This window comes from Rhinoderma darwinii, chromosome 13, assembly GCF_050947455.1.
Source record: "Rhinoderma darwinii isolate aRhiDar2 chromosome 13, aRhiDar2.hap1, whole genome shotgun sequence".
Classification (NCBI taxonomy): Eukaryota; Metazoa; Chordata; class Amphibia; order Anura; family Rhinodermatidae; genus Rhinoderma; species Rhinoderma darwinii.
In genome coordinates, this window is record NC_134699.1 from 45,627,670 (window position 1) to 45,650,916 (window position 23,247).

The following is a 23,247-nucleotide window of genomic DNA, read 5'->3' on the forward strand; positions in this document are numbered from 1 at the left end:
ACGGGGGTAATCCCCCTAAATATCACTGCACCCACCTTATTATCAGCACTGCTAAACCAATATAGAATATACCTACATTTGCTTTTATATTGTGTTCATGATTTTAATTTAGAAAGGTTTACAGTAATTTACATTGATAGCCATCAACGTGCGATCTTTGGGAGTCCAACGCTCTAAATTACCAGCATGGATGAGGATCTAGGGGCACTATCGCTTTATCTTTGCTAAGCTTGCACTATATAAATGTTTTCATTACGCATTATTAAGAAGGGTCATCCATCTCGAAACACAGATTATTGGATTTGATTAGCAACAGGAGTCCTTTATTCTTAAAGTCAATGTCCAACTTTCCTTCCCACTGCAGCCAGTTTAGTCCTTCCGAAAAGAGCCTCATTTTTCTAATCTAACATGTGTGACTTTATGTGGTTAGAACTTTGTAGTGCTTTTACTTATCCAAGGGATTCTGAGAATGTTTTCTTGTGACATATTGTACTTTATGTTAGTGGTAAAATCTTGTTGATACATTCAGCGTTTATTTGTGAATAACACGAACATCTTGAAAAAAAATAGGAAAAACATGCATTTTTCTAAAATTAAATGCATATTGTAGGACAAATAATAGTTACTAATTAAGAGCACCTTGTGTATTTTGAAGCCCTGTATTTATTAGAATATATTTTACGCACCATGTCAGGTTTGAAGAGGTCTTGTGGTGCCAAAACATAAGAAAACCCTCCAAAATACACCATTTTGGAAACTACACCCAAGGAATTCATATAGGGGTGCAGTGAGCATTTTGACCCTACAGATGTTTTATAGATTTTATTAGAATTGGGCCATGAAAATTAAAAATTAATTATTTTGTTTCCAATAAGATATAGATTTAGCTCAAATGTATTTAATTTCCACAAGGAATAAAGGAGAAAGAGCACCACAACCTTTGTAAATCAACTTCTCCAGTGTGCGGAAATACCCAATATGTGGTCATAAACTGCTGTTTGGACATACTGCAGTGTTCAGAAGAGTATTAGCGCCATTTAGCTTTTGGAGCGCAGATTTTGCTGGATTGGTATCTGGTTTCATGTCACATTTGCAGCTCACTGAGGTACCAGTACAGTGGAAACCCCTAAAAAGTGACTCCATTTGGGAAACTGCACCCCTTGAGGAATTCATCTAGGGGTATAGTGAGCATTTTGACCCACAAGTTTTTTTCTGAATTGATTAGCATTGATATAAACCAAAATCGAACAAAAGGAGCATATAGACTAGAATATATATATATTGTATCAAAAAGAGGTCTATTTATTAATTTAAGCAACAAACAGAGATAAAAACACAAATATATAATAAAAAAATAAAATAAAAAAATGATATCAAACACCAAATAGACAATGCCATAATGGTTTACATGGAGTGAAATATGATATTATTTTGCTACATTAGGTAAAAGCAGCATGGCAAGGAATATACGTTGCGGATATACGTCTATAAGTAAAGGTCAGTACATATCACAATAGAGGTGTATTGAATTATCACCTTAAAAAACCTCTGACATCAAATATGCATGCATATAGTACTGAAAACTTGCCAGGAAAAGAGAAGATTCAACTCTTACTCACATGAAATAAAGTGCAGTGCAGTAACTGGCGTGTATGCCGCCTCTACGCGCGTTTCTAGTTAGTTCTCGCCTCCTGAGGCATATCTGTGGAAAACAGCAATTTTCAATCTGCAACATCTATTGTGTACTCATTTTTGCAAAACACTTGTGGGGTCAAAATGCTCACTACACTTCTAGATGAATTCCTTGAGGGATCTAGTTTCCAAAACGGGGTAATTTTTCGGGGGTTCCACTGTACTGGTACCTTAGCTCAATGCAACATGGTGTCAAAAAACGAATCTTGTAAAATCTCCACTCCAAATACTAAATGGCGCTCCTTCCCTTTAGAGCCTTGCTTTGTATCCAAATAGCAGTTTATGACCACGCGTAGCGTATTTTGCCTTACTCTGGAGAGAATGCTTTACGAATGTTGAGGATCTTTTCTCCTATAGTCCTTGTGAAAATGCTAAATTTTGGGCTAGTACTACATCTTTTCGCAAAAAAAATGTTAATTTTTTTTTTCTTTTCACATCCCAATTCTAATAAATTCAGCAAAAACCTGTGTGGTCAAAATGCTCACTACACCCCTAGATTAATTCCTCAAGGGGTGTAGTTTACCAAATGGAGTCACATTTCAGGGGTTCTTACTCCGGTAAAGTATTTTGGGAACTTAATCACACAGCACGGCGTGATCACGATGTGCTGTCATTCACAGAAACTTTACTGAAGTGAACGTTTACCTAAGGCCTCATGCACACAACCGTAGCCATGTGCACGGCCGTGATTTTTGGGTCAACGTAATGTCAGCTGCGAGCCGTCCGCGAATCGAATTGAGTCCATTATTTTCAATGAGCCCGGACCGCAGGACACGGCCGTAATAAGACATGCCCGTTCTTTCTGCGGTGCGGGCTCCGGGGCCATGCACGGACCGTGGAAACCACGGTCGCGTGCATGGCCCCATAGGAATAAATAGGGGCCGCAATTCTCCCGTGGATATTCGGGGGAATTGCAGCTGCAAAAGCACGTTCGTGTGCATGGGGCCTTACGGTCCAGAATTGTATAGCTGCCTGAAGAAAGAACTAGGCCATGTTTATAAAAGGCGCACTGCTGACCCTGGCTAGTGGCACTGTGCCAGTGCTGGTAAAGGGGTTTTCTCACGAAAATTGAAGTTGCCTCAGTTATCCGGCTTCTCAAGTGCGCATGAAATTGCTGAGTATGAGACCGCTATATACCACATAACCCCCTCCCCTCACATACTGAAAGTTAACGCCAAAACAATCCCATCTCCGGGACGTCACCGGAAAAGACGCGAACCACCCTGCAGCACGTGACTCGTACTTTCATCACATCCACCAGGAGCTACTCCATTGGTTGAGCCTGGCGCGCAGATACATGCGATCGCGTGACGTCAGAGCCTCCAAGAAGCCCATCCACTCTAGCATCTACCAAGACCGCGCTATTATGTAGCGGTCACTAGCTAGTTGTGGGTGTACCAAGATGACCGTGTTTGTGCCCTCGGAAGTGACGGCACAGCGTCCGGAAGCCTCTTCTGTTCCGAGTCTCGGTGTTATGGCTCCGCCGCTCTCCCGGTTCTGTTTGGTTTGAGCCATCATGGCAGAACCACAGAGGGAACCAGCGGAGCCTGTGGGAGCACGGGTCACCCCGCACAGCCTGACCATACCCTGTCCCCGCAGCGGACCGCAAAGCCCACTCCTCTCCTGCTCTGCACCCCGGAGCCCCCGCAGTCCTAGTCAGCAGGAGAACCCCGGCAGAACGGGAGGAAAATGGGTCCGACTTAATGTGGGCGGCACGTACTTCCTGAGCACCAAACAGACCCTGTGCCGGGAGCCCAAGTCCTTCCTATACCGACTGTGCCAGGAGGAGCCGGACCTGGACTCTGACAAGGTGGCAATGGCGGGGCAGCCACATCTACTGACATTTCTGTCCCTTATGTGTGCATACCTCTGTCCAGTGGGCACGCTTGTACTGCCAGCTCAGAGCTTGGGTGACAGGCCACTTCTAGCAGCATGGTCGTGCCATCGACGTTATCATTCAGCTGCTACCTGATTTTACTCTACTGTCTGCCATAGTATGTAAGTGCCCCCTGTTTGGGAGGTGCACAAGCTAAGGCTCTGTTCACACTTGCGTCGCGGCTTCCGTTTATAACTGCCAAACCCTTACGTAATACCCCCGACTCCCTTCATTTATTAGGCTCTGTACACATGTGTGTCATGGCATCAGTTTCTAACTAAAGCCACAACGCAGTCATATGACGGATACTAGCGGCGCCTGATAGACCCTATTGACATGCTATGATCACATCTCTGTTCAGAGCCTCTGTCGCAAATTCCGTCATATTTGGCGATATAACTAGCACTATTTTTTCCCATCAAGATGAGGGTAGTCGACGGACCCCATTTTTAGTATCTCGATGGGTCCTGTACTGCGGCAAGGCCCCCGTTATAAACAGAAGCCACCACACCAGTGTAAACAGAGCCTAACCATGGGGGCCATCAAATTTCGCTGAGGCAACGCTATTTCCTGTCAAATTTGACAGAATCTGCGACAAAGCCTCTAACTTTAAATATGAACAATGTGGTCCGTAGGGGTTCCGCCATGTCTTTTTAGGAGGGCAGGAAATCAAATTTGTCAAATTGACAGAATTTAAGTGAACATAGCCTGTGCAAATGTGAACAAAGCCTTGTGTGAGAACGGCATGATCTACAATTCCATAACACTAAGGCCATATTTACACGTTGTGGACTCCGTCAGGATTCCTCACCTAGTTAACCTGTTATATGCACTTGCTTTAATTATGTCATTCTGGACAGAGTTTGCAAACATTTTGCCGTCAATCTATGTGATGAGGGGTATTTTATGCCCCCGTTCACATGCTCTGGAAAAAATCTGCAGCGACTCCTATCCAATGTGGCAGAAATCTGAGCATCAGCTGGGGATTTCTGCCAAGGATTATCTTAAAAAGGTGTCCTAGTGAACATAACCTTATAACGCTCTATTTTAGGGCATCTATTAGATGCTTTGCAAAAGGAGTCAGTGGGCACCCCGGCCTCCACTCAATGCCCTCCGCTCAGAAATTAAATTAGTTTGAGTAGCTAGAAGTGCTCATGTGACGTAGTTTGCCTGTTTCTTTTGTGGGGTGCGTTTATTGGGTGCACCCACTGATGCAATAAGATCACTTGCACACACAGGCCGTACTCCGGAGCCGTAGGCACTAGTGTGCTGCCGCGTGGTTCTCAGTACAGTCAGATTCTGGTGAGATTAGGCCAGTAAGGCCGCATGGAAGTGTAAGGTTGCCGTATTACGGCTTAGTACAACCCAGAGGTTATACGTAGTCGTAATATGCTCGTCCATAATTCCTAAATCCATTTAACCATGCAGCCTGCAACCTCAATAAGTAGCATGCTGCCCATACACATTATATTAAAGGGGTTACGCGGGGGCCAAAAATGATCAGTATGTGAGTGCACTCGCTAATATACATTCCAGTGCTCCGTCACGCTGATTCTCATAGATATTTATAGCGCTGTTGGGGGACAGGAAGTCTAGTTGCACAGCCTTCTTCGATGACGATATGACTCTTCGTCATGTGACCGAACTTGCTGTACTCCGTGTACTTGCTGTACTACTGCTCTTGCTTGTACATGGAGTACAGCGGGTGCAGTCACATGACCTAGAGTCCTATTGTGCGCAAAGAAGGCTGTGCAACTAGACTTCTAGTCCCCCGGCAGCGCTATGTACCCACATACTGCAGTGTGTGCACTGCTAATAATTTTTGGTCCCCGCATATCCCCTCTAATATTCTTGGATGCCATCAATTTCAGCTGGTTCCGCCTACAATCTGTGTATGTGGCGCCCCAATGGCAAATGTTGGGGGGGAAACAAGGAACAGGGATTTTTTATTTCAACCTGTCCAATCTTTTGTTGTGCCAAGAGATAATCCGCTGCCAGAAGTGACTGGCGGTGTGCCCTGTCTCCCTCTTCCCTATTGAATAAACTGAGCTTGCATGTTTATAGGGAGGTCATCTTATTTGTACGGCCAGCCTAAATATTCGGTGTCTTTGCAAAGTCTCAAAAGACCTAAATGTGCCTTCACACAACCCTATTTGTGGCACTGGTCTAATACCAACATATACATCTGTAAATATGGATTTACTTTACTTAGAACAGTTATTTTAAAAGATACTGTATTTGGGGGTTTTATCCAAGTTTAGCAAACATGAATGAAGTATGAAAATGTTTCTATTCATTCACTAGCTATACATACTCTATACATGTATGTGTCGTGTGGCGCTGATAATGGTTTTGTCTCGCTGTTTCCTAGGATGAGACGGGAGCCTATCTTATTGATCGGGACCCTACCTACTTTGGACCCATTCTGAATTATCTGCGACATGGAAAGTTGATCCTTAATAAAGAGCTAGCGGAAGAAGGTAAGAATTACCAGTCTATTAGAAGTCGGGCAGGGGGGGTACTGGGAGGAGGTGATTTCTGTACTCCCAGTATTATTGTGTATGCAGATCAGTGTCAGTAGTGATATAATGGACAGTAACCATTAGATCACGGTTATGTCCTCTCCGCCTCCTCCGATAAGTGAGAAAATACATTCTGTAGGTTAGTTAGAATATGACCGCTGGATCAGACTACTCTGGTTTTTTTTGTAGTCTGTAACCATGGAGACACACAGGAGCTGTATACCCATGTTTATATGGAGATAGTAATAAATAGCTTGTATATTCTAAACCGTTGCAGCCTGTAATACGATAGCAGCGATAGAATCAATTCACCCCATCTCACAGTAGTCTTGTCTAAGGCCCTGTTCACACTGAGTTTTTCCGCGCGGAACCGCTCCGCAAAACTCGTCAAAAACCGGCCGAAAATGCCTCCCATTGATTTCAATGGGAGGCGGAGGCGGTTTTCTCCCGCGAGCGGTAAAACCGCCTCGCAGGAGAAAGAAGGGACATGCCCTATCTTCGTGCAGTTACGCCTCTGACCTCCCATTGACATCAATGGGAGGCAGAGAAAGCGTATTTCGCTGAGGTTTTTGCCCGGAGCACTCAATGGGCGCGAGCGAAAATCGCGGCAAACGGCGTGCAGGAAGGTCAAAATCTGCCTCAAAATCCCAAACGGAATTTAGAGGCAGAATTTTCCTCCTGCAAAAAACTCAGTGTGAACACAGCCTTAAAGAAACAAAACCAAGAAAACTTGCACGCATTGGCCTTTGTCAGGTTATTTCTGACATGTTTTGTGTTTCAATGTTTTTATTAAATATTTTAATAGACAAACATAATAAAGCAACTGTGTTTAAAGGCTCAGTTTCTTCACATTGACTTTACATAATAGAAATGACACTACTTATGAAACGAAACACTAGTACCTAAGAAATAGAACATGTTCTCATCATGAGGAGAAGAGCAATAAATCTAATGTTGACAAATATACTTGTCCTCTTATGTAACTTAACCCCTTAATGACCGCCGATACGTCTTTTTACGGCGGTCATTAGTGGGCTTTATTCTAGAGCGCCGCCAAACTACGTCGCTGCTGTAGAATAAAGTAAACAGAGCAGGGAGCCGTGAAATCTCCCTGCTCTCAGCTGCCAGAAGCAGCTGAGGGCTGGGGGCGTCCCTGCTCTGCCGGGTGAGATCGATATTAGTATCGATCTCACCTGTTTAACCCTTCAGATGCGGTGCACAATAGCGAGCACCGCATCTGAATGGTTTTGGAGAGAGGGAGGGAGCTCCCTCTCATCTCACTGACACCCGGCGATAAAATCGCCGAGTGTCTGTGTCTTCTATGGCAGCCGGGGGCCTAATAAAGACCCCCAGGTCTGCCTGCAGCGAATGCCTGCTAGATCATGCCGCAGGCATGACCTAGCAGATGCCTGTCCGTTTTAAACGGACAGGCAGTAATACACTGCAATACAAAAGTATTGCAGTGTATTATAATAGCGATCGGAGGATAGTGAAGTCCTCTAGTGGGACTAGTAAAAAAGTAAAAAAAGTTTAATAAAGTTAATTTAAAAAAAAAAGTGAAAAAAAAAATAATGAAAAACCCAGCTTTTCCCCTTACAAAATGCTTTACTATTAAAAAAAACTACAATAAAGCAAAAAAGTTACACATATTTGGTATCGCCGCGTCCGTAACGACCCCGACTATAAAGCTGTTACATTATTTAACCCGCACTGTGAACGCCGTAAAAAATAAAATAAAAAACAATGGAAAAATTGCTGTTTTCTCTTAATCCTGACTTAAAAAAAATGTGATAGAAAGTGATCAAAAAGTCGCATCTACTCTCAAATGGTACCAATAAAAACTGCAAGTTGTCCCGCAAAAAAACAAGACCTTATACAGCTATGCCGACACAAAAATAAAAAAAGTTACAGCTCTTCGAATGTGACAATGGAAAAATCTAAAAAATGGCTTGGACATTAGGGCCCAGAATGCAAGCAGGGGGAAGGGGTTAAAAGAAAGATATTTCACGTTATAAAAAATTCTCATTACATCACTATACAGCTAAAATAAAACTGTTTCCAGACAAATTCAAGCAACACTAGACAATTTTTTTTTTGTTGCCATCCCCAGTTTCATTGTAATGACCTAACAATAGTGTGGATTAAAAACGTACTAGGAGCTTTCTTCATGTGTTTTCAGCCTCTGTCCAGTCCTTCCATTAGGTCATCGATCTGACTCTCCGATTCCTACTTTGTCTGATGTGTGGACTGGCAGTCCGTTTCTCTATTCACGCCTATGAGACTGACATTGGGCGTAGTAAAGGAAAAATGTTGGGGAAGGAGGGACTGTTCCCTTACACGATCTAGAAAATTCTACAGTTATTTTAATGTTTTATCTTAAAGAGGCTCTGTCACCACATTATAAGTGCCCTGTCTCCTACATAAGTAGATCGGCGCTATAATGTAGGTGACAGCAGTGCTTTTTATTTTAAAAAACCGATCTGTTTTTACCACTTTATTAGCGTTTTTAGATTTATGCTAATGAGTTGCTTAATGCCCAAGTGGGCGTATTTTTACTTTAGACCAAGTGGGCGTTGTACAGAGGATTGTATGACGCTGACCAATCAGCATCATGCACTCCTCTCCATTCATTTACACAGCGCATAGGGATCCTGCTAGATCCTGCTGTCTTATACTTACACATTAACGATACTGAAGTGTTTAGACAGTGAATAGACATTCCACGGGATGTTTATTCACAATCTCTGCACTTCGTTACTGTTTCTATGGTAGTTACAGCCGAGGAAGCGTGATCTCGTTGTAACCTGTCATTTACCGCTTAATCTCACGAGATCACGCTTCCTCTGCTGTAACTACCACAGACAGAGTAACGAAGTGCAGAGATTGTGAATAGACATTCCGTGGAATCAATGGGAGGCATTTTCGGCCGGTTTTTGACGAGTTTTGCGGAGCGGTTCCGTGCCAAAAAACTCAGTGTGGGGTGAATTGATTCTATCGCTGCTATTGTATCACCAGCTGCAACGGTTTAGAATATACAAGCTATTTATTACTATCTCCATATAAACTTGGTCTAAAGTGAAAATACGCCCACTTGGGCATTAAGCAACTCATTAGCATAAAGCTAAAAACGCTAATAAAGTGGTAAAAATAGATCGTTTTTTTAAAATAAAAAGCACTGCTTATGTAGGAGATGGGGCACTTATAATGTGGTGACAGAGCCTCTTTAAATATTTTCTTTTGCAAAGGAATATTCAGGGAACTCTAATTTAAGAGGCTTTAAAAAGACAATACAAAATGACATATAGGTATAAAGGGGTTGAAACGGAGACCGTTATGAATGACAGGACGAAAGCGGAGTTTACACTGGCAGATATGTGCTTAATGACATGTCACGTACAGTTACATCGATGCAGCTAATGACAGCGCAACATCACGTAATTGTACGTGACCGTGATGGAGCGTGCTCAGAAGCAGAGCACGCACCATCACCCATGAGTTTCAGCTGTGTGTTACAGCTGACACCCTGCTGAAATGGCCAGGAGCTAGCCTATAATCCGACTAATTAACCCTTTAGATGCCACGGTCAAAAACGAATTGCGCCATCTCTGTGGTTACTAGCCGATCGGTACCCCCCGCGGCACGATTGCGGGGGTGTTGATGGTTGCTATGGGAATGGCCTCCTCGTCTGCCAAATACAGAAATCGATTAGGCCCCATCTGGAGGCGGGACCTAATGAACTTGCTGTCATAGTGACCCTGACAGCTCTAAAACACTTCACTAACTGGGTAGTGCAATGTAGTAGACTAGAGATCAGTGATGCAGGACTTCAAGTCCCCAAGTGGGACAAAAATAAAAAAATTAAATAAATAAATAGAAATGTTGTGCAAAAGTATAGAAATAAAAGTTTCACGTTAAATAAAACAAGAACCGCCTTTTTCACCATAAGTCTTTTATTATAGGAAAAAAATGAAAACATAAAAAAAAAGTACAGGAATTTGGTATTGCCGCATTCGTAACGACCCGAACTATAAAACTATCACAATATTGTGCCCGTGTGAACACCATATAAAAAACAATGCTAGAATTGCTGTTTATTTGGTTACCACTCTTCCCAAAACATAGAATAAAAAGTGATCAAAAACATCCCAAAATAGTATCTTTAAAAACTACAGCCCATCCCGCAAAAAACAAGCCCATAAGCCCCATGCACGCGACCGTGTCCGTAATCACAGTACGTGATTACTGGCACGGCTGGCTGCGGACAGCCATCCGTATTTGCGGGCTTTGCTCCCATATAAAGTGAAAAGCAAAAAATAGGACATGTCCTATCTTTTGCGGAGCCTGTCTACGGCATGGATACCTTCCCGTAAATGCACGGGATGGTGTCCATAAGCCATAGAAATGAATGGGTACGTAATTACGGACCGTAATTACTGATGAAATCTACGGTCGTGTGCATGGGGCCTAACACAGCTTTTGTGATGGAAAAATAAAGTTATAGCTTTAAGAATATGGTGATAATATGCACTTGGACCAAGGAAACAGATTTTACAATTATGCGTTAAATGGTAAAACACTGGGTAAAACTACTACTGAGAGAGATTTGGAGATGTTGGTGGACAGTGCATTTACCTTTACCAACCAGTGCCAGGCAGCTGCTGCCAAGGCAAATAAAATCATGGGATGCATCAAAAGAGGCATAAATGCTCATGACAAGAAAATAGTTTTGCCTCTATAGAAATCACTAGTCAGACCACATATTGTCCATTGCTGCACTCCTTCTTCCATCCTTCCTACAGCAGTCCTTGTCCTGGTTGCCTGGAGCAACGCCCTGCTGTAGTGATGCTGGCCATAGACTTGCATCCCTAATATCAGCCAAACAGGCATATTTACGAGGTTGTGCCAGTTCAGGACTAGCCTCCCTGGCACTTTTTCCCCATACCCCTTCCTCTAACTGTTACCCAGCTACTAATCTCTGGATCCTGAGCTTTGCCCCCCTCCACCCACCTCCATCTCGCTGGCCCCAGCCAGTGTTTGCTCAGTGAGCTCTAAACCCCACTCCAGGGTTGCAATGCTCCTAAGTGTTGCAAGCTGCATATTTAGATCCAGTACCTGGGCTTCCAAATACACAACATGCGTGCATCTAGTGCAAAGATATTCACCCTCAAATGGCTGTTCAAGGCATGCATACATTGCACAAGACACAGACCTAGTAGCATTGTCCATGGAGCACATTTTTAAATGGGGATAAACAGTATAGCAAGTAAGGATGAACGCTGCATCGAAACTTCGATACTGTTTTGATGCCGTGCACTTTGAAACGGCTCAATACAGTTTTCTTGTATTTCGATACTAAGCTGTGCGGCCGCACAGCTAAGTATAGGAATACATGCATGTTGTTACAGCGTGTCTGCGGCTGTGTGATACAGCCATCGCACCGCTACTGATTCACGACAAGTGCGTGCGCGCGGTCAGCATGATGTGATGCGAACAGCGCTGCACTAATGAGCGCCGGCACTGAAGACAGAACATAGTGACCGCGCACTGAAAAACATCCCCATGTTCTGTCTTCCGTGCCTGCGCCGCCGCTCATTAGTGCAGCGCCGGCCGCATCACCTCATGCTGACCGTTCGCGCGCACTTATTGTCAGGAGCGGGGCAATGGCTGTATTACACAGCCGCAGCCCTGCTCTAACGGCGGAGATCAGAGAAACCTCTCATGTCCGCTGTTATTCCCCTGAATGCTGCGATCAAAGCTGACTGCAGCATTCAAGGGGTGAATGAGAAGGGGGGATGCCCTTTGGATCGCGTCACGGGGAGTCCCTGTGAAGCGATCGAGGGACATACCATATATGGGCAGACAGCCCAGGGTCCATTGCATAAAAATAAAACCTAATACTGAGAACTTTCGTTATGGGAGGGTGAGTGGTAAAAATGACATACGTACACTGGAATAATGTTCATCTAAAGAAAAAGCACACGTACCAATATATTCAGAGAAGGAGGACTACGGGCCAAAGGACTATCAGGGGTCAGCTTTCATTTAGAAAATAAGTTGAATTCTGATTGGTTCTTATGAGCAACAATGCCTATTTTTTTTGTTATAGAGAATTGATCTATGAGGCCCACTGTCTGATTTTTCATTTTATCCATGTCATTTCATAAGATATCATTGTGGAGGACTTCACCGATAGCCAAAAAAAAGAGGTGCTGCAGAGCTTTATACGGCTGTATTCACACAGATGCAAATGCTGCAGATTTTCCGTAAATGTAGAGCAAATTCTCACATGTTAGTTTGTCCGCTTCAGATTGGTTAAATTGATTGTATCTTTTGTTCACAGGAGTCTTGGAAGAAGCCGAGTTTTACAATATCGCTTCTCTCGTGCGGTTAGTGAAGGAGCGGATTAGAGACAATGAAAATAGAACTTCACAGGTAAATCTTTTTTTTAATAACCTCAAACCACTAGTCCTTCAAGCGGTGGTGCACACCGAATATTGTGCCTAATTTCTTTCCAGATATTGCTATTTACTTCTATTTTTACATTGTAATTTCCTCAAAAGGCTTCCACGTATTTGCAGCTACTTGCTACTAACATTATGTAATGGGTCTGTTTATTTTGTCTAATGTCATTGCTCCATGGAAATTCTTCTGTTGTGAGTCTATAGTTCATACTCTCATTATCTGTATGTTGGCAGGGTCCAGTGAAGCATGTCTACAGAGTGTTACAGTGTCAAGAAGAGGAGCTGACACAGATGGTTTCCACCATGTCTGATGGTTGGAAGTTTGAGCAGGTGAGTGACCACAGCTGTAATGCATGCGACTGGAGATACAGATCATTTGTGGCACAACAGCCCCAACAGCAGCTGTTTCTCGAGAACTGCACATTTTTTTATACTCCTTTCTGATATATTTGTGATGTTACATTAAAATCTCATGTAAGTATATTTCTATAGACTGCAACAGTAGCAACTCAAAGTGCACATGACCTCATGCACTATACCTAATACTTTCTGTAGGCAGGCCTGTCTTCCTCTGCCTTCTAAGCGTCAGTTTATACTGAGTTTTTTTTACGTCTAAACCGTGTCAGAAAACGTGCCAAAAAACGTCCGAAAATGCAACCCATTGATTTCAATGGAAGGCGGAGGCGTTTTTTTTCCGACATTGGAAAAAAACGCTCGCAGGAAAAAGAAGGGACATGCCCTATCTTCGGGCGCTTACGTCTATGACCTCCCATTGACATCAAGAGAAATCGGCGTGTAGGCAGAGCAAAGTCTGCCTGCAAAAAACTCTGTGTGAACCCAGCCTTAGGCCTCATGCACATGGGCGTAGCCATGTGCAGGGCCGTAATTTTCGGGTCGGATGGCCGCGGAGTGTCACACGCGGGCCCAGCACGTGGCAGTGTGCATTAATCTCTATGAGCCTGGACCGCAGAACACGGCAGTAATAAGACATGCCCGTTCTTTCTGCGCTCCAGGCTCCTGGGCCATGCACCGACTGGAAACCAAGGTTGTGTGCATGGGCCCATAGAAATGAATTGGGCCGCAATTCTCCCGTGGATTTTCGGGGCAATTGCGGCCGCAAAAGCACGTTCGTGTGCATGGGGTCTTAGGGATTGACACACTCCTACAATGTTATATATATTATCAATGTCTCCTCCCCTATGACATGCCTCCAGGTCTTTGTACTCCCTGCAGCATAGAATATAATAAGGTAACAGTTAATGTATACTTTCTATAATTTGTCATGTTGTTGTCTTTCAGCTGATCAGTATTGGGTCTTCCTACAACTATGGGAATGAAGACCAAGCAGAATTTCTGTGCGTTGTGTCTAGGGAGCTGAATAACTCTACTAATGGTCTGGCCATTGAGCCCAGTGAAAAGGCAAAGGTAATTGTTGCTGCTGTTTATTATGAGAAAACATCCATTCTCTTAATTTAATCCGTTAGTGACCGGCCCATCGTGTTTCTACGTCGGTCACTAACGGGCCTTATTCCGATGCCATAGACTTTTTACGTCGCGGCATCGGAATAAGTTTACAGAGCAGGGAGCTGTCAAATCTCCCTGCTCTCAGCTGCTAGAGGCAGCTGAGGGCTGGGAGCGTCCCTGCTCTGCCGGTTGAGATCGATATTAGTATCGATCTGACCCGTTTAACCCCTCAGATGCGATGCGCAATAGCGAGCACCGCATCTGAGTGGTTTTAGAGAGAGGGAGGGAGCTCCCTCTCTCCCCCACAGACACCCGGCGATACGATCGCCGAGTGTCTGTGTCTCCAATGGCAGCCGGGCGTCTAATAAAGGCCCCCAGGTCTGCCTGGAGTGAATGCCTGCTAGATCATGCCGGAGGCATGACCTAGCAGATGCCTGTCCGTGTTAAACGGACAGGCAGTAATACACTGCAATACAAAAGTATTGCAGTGTATTATAAATGCGATCGCAGTATCGCATATTATAGTCCCCTAGTGGGACTAGTAAAAAAGTGAAAAAAAAGTTTGATAAAGTTAATTTAAAAAAAAATGTGAAAAAAAATGAAAAACCCAGCTTTTCCCCTTACAAAATGCTTTACTATTAAAAAAACAAAATAAAGTTAAAAAGTTACACATATTTGGTATCGCCGTGTCCGTAACGACCCCGACTATAAATCTATTACATTATTTAACCCGCACGGTGAACGCCGTAAAAAATGTAAAAAAAAACTATGGAAAAATTGCTGTTTTCTGTGAATACTGACTTTAAAAAAATGTGATAAAAAGTGATCAAAAAGTCGCATCTACTCCAAAATGGTACCAATAAAAACTACAAGTCGTCCCGCAAAATAAAAGCCCTCATACAACCGCATCGGCCAAAAAATAAAAACGTTACGGCTCTTCAAATATGGAGACACAAAAACAAATAATTTTGAAAAAAAAGCGTTTTTACTGTGTAAAAGTAGTAAAACATACAAAAACGATACAAATTTGGTATTGTTGCAATCGTAACAACCCGCTGAATAAAGTTATTGTGTTATTTATATCACACGGTAAACGGCGTAGATTTAAGACGTGAAAAAGAGTGGCGAAATTTCAGGTTTTTTTCTAGTTCCCCCCAAATAAAAGTTAATCAATAAATAATATGTCCCCCAAAATGGTGCTATTGAAAAGTACAACTTGTCCCGCAAAAAACAAGACCTTATACAGCGATGTCGACGCAAAAATAAAAACGTTATAGCTCTTGGAATGCGACGATGGAAAAACTTAAAAAATAGCCTGGTCATTAAGGTCCAAAATAGGCTGGTCATTAAGGGGTTAAAGGGAATGTATCATCAGGAAGTGATACATTACAATAAAAATTTGTTTTAAATAAACAAATTGTAATTTTTTTATTTTTATTTACAGCAAAATAAATATAGTCCATGTTTTTCACTGGAGCAGACACAATAGGATGACACTCCCAGTTTTTTGCTACTCACATGGCAGTTTTGCTTTATAGGACAGAATGTGCAGAGTTGTCTCATTATCATTAGGGGGTGGGTAAGTTAAAGAGGTTGTCACTTGGAGACAACCCATTTTCTTGTTTGTTACATTGGGGGACACAGACCGTGGGTATATTCTGTTACAAGGAGGCTTGACATTAAGAAATAAAAAGTGGCTTCTCCTACAGGATTTGCCTTACCTACAGACAGCTATTTAGTTTCAGCTTAGTGTTGTAGGAGGCAGACACTTCTGGTAATGCAACAGTCTCCCCCAAATATTTTTCACTTTTTATTTTGTTCATCAAGCAAGAAGATTGGACACAGGTTTGACACCTGTGCCTTCTCCTCGGTGGGCGCATTGTGTCATATTGCAAATGCACTGATGTCCAAACACCCTGTGAAGACGAGTGGGACAAGAGCCTCAGCCCCTCTGTCACCGATCAGCCTCAGGAACACCTCTAAAACTTCTCAAACTAGTGTCCCCTTAGTAAAGTATGTAACATCACTAAGGGGGTGCTGGTCACTCATCTGGGAGATGGAGAAAAAGTGTTACTACCCCCGCCCCGGGCCTCCGCTTGTATGTAGTATATGTTCCCTGGACCTATCCTTCAGTAGCATGTAGTATGGGGCTGTTTTGCACGTTTTGCCTGCGGCACCATTTATTTAATCATGTCCGGTGCCATTATGCCAGCTGCACCGTTTTCCTCTCCATAGTACAAGCAGGGGGCGGGCCCTTCATCTTCCCTATCCCTTCATGGGGACTCGGCCTTCTCCTCACATGACACGCAAGCGGCCAAATGTGGCGTTCTGGGGGTAGGGCCTGTGTGTCCCCTTGCTGCACTTCTCTCCTCCATGTGGATGGACGCTGCTGGGGATGCTTGACCTGACCAGTGCTGCTGCATTTTTGCAGGCAGTCTGAAAACCAGGTAGGAGCAGCCCTTGGCCTTTTTCTACTTTCCCTAAAGGTTCTCTAGCCTCAGTCACTGTTCTTACTCCCTGTAGGAGTGTGTACTCATCCTAACAGAACTAGGTGAAGGCAGCCACTACTTCCTAAATAGGAAGGTCTATTGCTGTGCAGTCCTGAGTGGTTGTCTAGGTTCGGGGGACTGATCTCCTTCACTAGTACAGTGTGTTGTTTAGTAACCCCCTCTACTGCCATGCCTGACCTTAAGGGAGAACCCTCATGCCAGAAATCAACGTGTATAGCCTAGTGGTAGTGCTACTGTTCTACATGCTCCTGACACAGGTTCGGATCCTGGTGCTTCACTGTTCTAACTACAACCTTTGCAATTTATTATGCCTGTTCCAAGTGCAGTACTACATTTTCTTGTGGTCGGTCTACTTCCTTATGCGATGCCAGATGCCTGCGGCCTCTGCACCCCTGCCACCCCAGTATTGTTCACCCCTGGTATGATAGGTGAGGATCCGTAATCGGCCCATTCCCTTTTCAGAACGGTTGATAACCTAGCAAACATCAATCAGTCCATCTTGGGCGGAACGTCTACCCGCCCTCCCCTGGGCTCCTGTTATGGCCGTCCTCATCTGGAACCCTCCGTCCATGTCTTCCTCTCGTGGCAGAACCCGCAAGCATACCAGGTCCACATGCCTGCTGTCGCTTTCACCGCCCTCTTCAGTTTCACCCCCCCCCCCCCCCTACAGGTGAGGTCCAGTGCTATCTCTCTCCCCCACCCCACCCCCCCAGAGAAGTTTTGTCTGTGGGCGAACTGTCTGATTCAAACTTGGATTCAGCTGTTAAGGGTTCTACACCCCTTCCTACTTCGGTAGATGTCCTCATTAGGACTCTTCGTGACACCCTACAGGTCACTTATTCTGCACCTTCCCCTTTAACTTACCCATTTCCTTTCTTGAGCCTCAATATTCCCTAGCGGTCTTTCCAGACCATTCGCACTGGAAACACCCAACAAGAAGTTTTCTCACTCTAGCCATCTGGATGTTTTTTTTACCCTTTTCAAGACGGGAATTCTTCCGAATGGGTTAGGTCTCCAGTGGTGGATCCTCCTGTTTCTCGTTTAGCCAAGTCTAGTACTTTTTTTATGACTAACTACACTTCCTTCAAAGATTCTCTGGATCACTGTATAAGCTCTCTTGCTAAATCGCTTTTGAGGCCTCTCTATGGTTCTCAACTGATTTCTGCCTCTATCTGAGTTAGCAGAGCTATCATCGATTGGGTGCACAAACTAAGTCATATCCTGCTATTGGGGGGCCCCCTCAGGAGGACCTGGTGGTTCTGTCTCGCCTTATTTCTGTGTCCAAGTATGTGTGTCAGTCTGCCCTTCGTGTGGTTTGCGTCTCGGCCTATCCGCATGACTACCTGATTTAAAGCTTGGTTTGCCGATACAGCGTCCAAGCGGTCCCTGACTGCAGGTTCCCGTCTCTTTGATCCTAAATTGGACGAAATTATCTGAAAGGCTACGAGTGGCAAGAGCGGCCATCTTCCTCAAATTCGGGTCATACAAACTACTCCAGTAAAGAACGGGTACTAGTTTTCGGTCCTTTTGTGGGTTCTCTCACGCCGCGTCAACCAGGTCTCAATCTCGTCAGCATCAGAAGGCCAAACATTCCTTCAGGGCTTGCCCTTCCTGGCAACCCCGGCCCCCACCTGCGAAGGCTAGAGCTGGCAAGGCCACTTCTGCCTGAAGGTGCGCCCCCACTCGATCTCACTTCAAGGACGTCCGGCTCTCACATTCCAGATGCCTGGGTTCAGGACGTGGTATCCTCAGGATACAAAATCAAATTGGTCAGCCTCCCTCCAGAGCATTTTTCTTTCAGCCTGCTGCTCCACACTCCCCCTCCAGGGCGACAGCCTTTTTTCGAGCAATCGACTCTCTACTCCTTCAAGGAGTTATCATTTTGGTACCCTCGAACCACAAGTTCCAGGGTTTATTTTCCAACCTTTTTGTTGTCCTCAAAAAGGGCGGCTCAGTGCAACCCATCTGGGATCCCAAATGTCTCAGCACACATGTTAGAGTTTGTAATTGTCTGATCAAATCTCTCCATTGCTTCCAAGGAGCAGGGAGAATTTCTTTCCTCAGTGGACATCAAGGACGCCTATCTGCATTTTCCTATTTGTCAAACTCATCAGCGCTTCTTGTGCTTTGCAGTACTGTCAGGTCATTAGCATTTAGAGGCCCTTCCCTTCGTTCTGGCAACAGCCCCTAATCTTTACGTATGTTTTCTCCATTGTGATAGAAACTCATTCGCACCAGAGGGGTGTCAGTCACCCCGTACCTGGACGATGTCCTGATCAAGTCCCTTTCCAGGGGGGACAACGGAACGGCTCTTCAGATTTCTCTGGACACTCTGCGTTGATTTGGTTGGATTGTCAATAACTCAAAATCGTACCTGTTTCCGTCCCAGCAGATTGTGGTCTTGGGGGTTGCCTTCGACGCTCGATCTGCAAAGCTTTTAGTTGCTCCAGGGAGTGTATCGATTCTTTAGGACGGGATTTGTTCCTTGCAGAATGCCGCTCCGACTTCACTCCACTTCTGCATTTGGGCTTTTGGGACCATGGTGGCCTCTATCGAGACCATTCCATTTTGCGCAGTCCACACGCTCACTCTTCAACGAGCAATCCTCTGTAGGTGGAACCGATTCTTGGATTCTCTGGATCTGGTGATGATTCTGGCCACGGCGGAAGCTTATGTTCTGACTCTGACTGCAGTACACACTCCCGGAGTCGACAACTGGGCGTAGTCTCATAAAGGTGGATCCAGGGAACGATCTGTTCACCAGGAGGTCTTTGACCAAATATACCTCAGGTGAGGTCACCCAGATTTGGACCTTATGGCCTCCAGGTTCGATCGCTAGGTCCTTTGCATAATCTACCAAACACTAGATCTGGAAGCTGTGGACGCTCTCGTAGCACTGTGGTACGACTTCAGTGTCCTGTATCTCTATCCTCCTCTGCCTCTCCTGCCGCAGCTTTTCTGACAGCTAAAGGCAGAAGTGATTCCGGCCATTCTGGTAGACCCAGATTGGCCGCGCCCTAGTTTGTACGTGGACCTAGTGTCCCTGTTGGCAGAGGTCCCGTGGCCCTTGCCTCACCGAACTGCCTTTCTCTCTCAGGGACCACTTTTTCCATCATACCTGAAAGGCCTACCTTCGTTGGTGTGTGTGGATCGCATGCTCCCCCCCCCTTTGCTTTTTTTCTGTATCCAAAATTCCTTTATGCAGAGTGGTCTGGCTCAAGGTTTGGCACTGCTCCATGAAGGGGCAGGTGTCTGCACTTGCCATCTTGTTCGGTCAGCTGTTGGCATCTAAGGCTGACATAAAGACTTTGCTGCAGGGGTGGCTCATGCGGTCCCCCCTTATCGTCCTTCGATCCCTTCTTCGGATCTCCATTTGGTTTTAGATATCTTACTGTTGGCTTCCTTTAAACCCTTGCGAGACATCTCCCTTTCGTTTTCTGTCCTGGAAAGTTGATTGTTTTTCTGGTCGCGGTAACCTCCATCCAAAGGGCTTCTGAGTTGGCGGCTCTTTCCTGCCATTTTACATGTCTGATTCTTCATCAAGACAAGGCGGTGCTCCGCACAGGCCTTCTTTTTTGCCTAAGGTTGTTTAGTCTTCCCACATGAAGATATCATTTTGCAATTTTTTTTGCCCATCTATCTGAGGGAGCGTTCCCTCCACAACCTGGATGTCGTCCACGCCCTACGGACTTACCTTTTTGTCACTGCATCCCTCCGGAGGTCGGATTCCCTGTCCATCTTCCTGGAGGGTTCCCCGGAAGGGTTTTGGGCCTCCATTGCTCGCTGGATACTATTTGGATACGTTCGCAAGTCTTATCAGATTCGGGGTAAGGTTCTCCCTTTACGGGTCACGGCCCACTCTACCTGAGCGTTTGGTGCTTCCTGGGCTGTGTGCCATCAGGTCTCTGCCCTTCCATTGTGCAAGGCGGCCACGTGGTCTTCTCTGCACACCTTTGCCAAGTTCTACCAGGTGCACACCTTTGCTTCTGCAGACTCTTCCCTGGGTCTTCAGGCATCTGTGAAATAGCTGACCTGTTCTGTTCCCACCCCTGGGGACTTCTCTAGGACGTCCCACGGTCTGTGTCTCCCATGTAACAATCAAGAAAACAGGATTTTTTGAGTATTCGCCATGAAATCCTTTTCTTGTCCAGTTTATTGTGGAACACCGCTCCCATCCAGTCTTTCAAGGTTTTTTTGTTCATGGTTGTCAGTTTGGGGGATTCTCCTTATGTGTTTGACATACTTCTCTTACCTTGTCTCTGCTTCTCCTACTTCTTGCGGACAGACTGAATAGCTCAGTGTCTTGGCATGATATATCCTGTGGGAAGAGCCACTTTTTTATTACTTAGTGTCAAGCCACCTAGTGGAAACAGCATATACCCACAGTCTGTGTTGTCCAATGAACTGTACAAGGAAAGGATTTTACACTCAAGAAATCCTGTTTTTAAATTGAGGCTGGCTCAGTGATTAGCTGATGGGTCATGGATCACACCGTGGTCTGACTTCAGAAACTGTAACTTCACTCAATTAAATTAATGACTTTCCATGTAATACATGGATGGACCTTATTCAGTAGAGTGAAAGCTACTCGTTGTTAGCAGGGGATCGCCCTCAACATTTTATTTTTCAGTGCAGTTTAGAAATTGAGTGCTGAACACTGGTGGCTATTGGCAAAAGGGCCACTTCTCTTTGAGAGGTCATCGATAGGCCTTATCTATTATTTGGCTGGATTTGGAGAAACCCTCCTCACAGGTTCCTATGCCAGGATTAGGGTTGCACGATGCATCGAGATTTCGATACCGTGCACCCACAAACGGTTCAATACCGTTAATTCATGTATTTCGATACTAAGCTGTGCGGTCACAGCTTAGTATTGTAACACATGAATATAGTTAGAGCCGGGCTGCGGCTATGCAATTCTGCTATTGCCACGCTCCTGACAAATGTGCGCGCATGGTCAGCATTATGTGATGAGGCCGGCGTCTCACTAATAAGCGCCGGCACTGCAGACAGAACATGGTGGGCACACTACATGTTCTCTGTTTTCAGTGCCTGCGTTGCCGATCATTCGTGCAGCACCGGCCGCATCACATCATGCTGACCGCGCGCACACTCTTGTTGTCAGGAGCGGGGCAATATCTGTATTACACAGCCGCAGCCCCGCTCTAACGGCGGCGATCAGAGAAACCGCTGATCACCTCTGCTATTCCCTTGAATGCTACGATAAAAGCCGACTGCAGCATTCAAGGGCAAAATGAGAAGGGGATGCCCTTTGGATCACATCACAGGGTATCTCTGTGACGCGATCGAAGGATATACCATATATGGGTAGACAGCCCATCAGTACACAGGCTAATTTACTGGCATATTGATATATGCTAGTACATTAAAGATTAAAAATTAAAAAAAGTAATGTTGAGTAAAAAAAAAAATGCACACATTTTATACTTTCACTTATTAATGTGAGGCACATGGTATTATGAATTTTTAGCCTCCGTGTGCCTCACATTAATACTAATTAACCCCATCATGTACCTCACACATTAACCCAATGTTGTCCATTATGACTGAGAAACATGATGGGGTTAATCACTATTAATATGAGGCACATGGAGGTTCAAAATTCATCACACCACGTGCCTCACACCAGAAAATGTAAGAACTTTTTTTTTTCTTGTTGGGAAAGTATCGTTTTGGTATCGAGTATCGCAATACTACACAGAGTATCGGTATCAAAGTCCAAATTCTGATAATGCTACAACCCTAGCCAGAATTCCCCCAAGTTCGGCTGCTATAGCTGAAGAATGGCCAGGCTGCTTTCCTCAATTAGCTTGCAGCAACGTTGCAGTAAAAACGCTGCATTATACAGTGCCATTAAAATCAATATGCCACCATTGTAATGCATGGAAGAGATTTTCGTTTTAGCAGCTCTCTTCTCTAGCTAATAGAGGGGGGGGGGGGGGTTCGGAGTAGGGGACCCCCCTTTGTCATCCTTGCTATTCTACATGGTTTGTACATCCCCTTTTTAATGTCTGTTTCATTGTTCTACAGACATTTATTGGTCCTTTTTTTGTTTTTACTCTTAGATTCTTCAGGAGCGCGGATCCAGGATGTGATGAAGCATTGTGGCCAAGATCTGTTACTGAGCTGTACCCAGGCTGTAACCAAAGCCACCGCTGCCTGCGGAGCTCTTGCGCTGTATTTTCATGTTATCCCCTCTTACTCAGCCGGCCTTAACACCCCAACGTTACAGAGGGGGCAATTTGTGAGCAAACTAAAGCAGACAGTATTGTGTTTGCTATTTTCTGTCACAGGCCTGTGCTTTGTATTGTCAGGTTATATAGGAATGATGTCAATTTTTGTTGGGTGAACGGGTTAGAGGGGGCGACTCCTACTTGTTTGGGGCTAATTGTGTTTTCTCGTGTCTCAATTTGGCCTGTGTTTAGAGGGGTATAATCTGTGGTGCTCCTTGGACTCCCAGTGACTCAAGGCAAACTTTTTTGCTGGATGGAAAATTGGACTTCCCTTGATTTATCTTTCTTTACAATTGCCAAAAGTCATGTTCTGTATCCTGTCTTAAGTGCTTTTACTGTGCAGTTATGTCTTTAATTGTAAATCTATGGGAAAACCAATGCCTGGAGTCTGTTGTGCTCAGTATGTCCTCCACAGCCTCTCAGAAGTAAAAGGACTATTCCTCCAATAAACTGATCACTTTTATGGCA

The 23,247-nt window shown here is 44.7% G+C and overlaps 1 long non-coding RNA gene and 1 pseudogene across 1 annotated transcript in view; one reads left to right on the top strand and one right to left on the bottom strand.

Moving 5' to 3' along the window:
• Positions 1-2,989, bottom strand: part of LOC142666651 (uncharacterized) — a 15,352-nt gene extending 12,363 nt beyond the window's left edge. The window contains exons 1-2 of the long non-coding RNA XR_012851712.1: positions 2,710-2,989; positions 1,620-1,702 (exon numbers count right to left, since the gene is read on the bottom strand). This is a non-coding gene — a long non-coding RNA (uncharacterized LOC142666651). The remainder of the gene's footprint in view (positions 1-1,619; positions 1,703-2,709) is intronic.
• LOC142666650 (BTB/POZ domain-containing protein KCTD5-like) lies at positions 2,957-23,247 on the top strand (annotated as a pseudogene).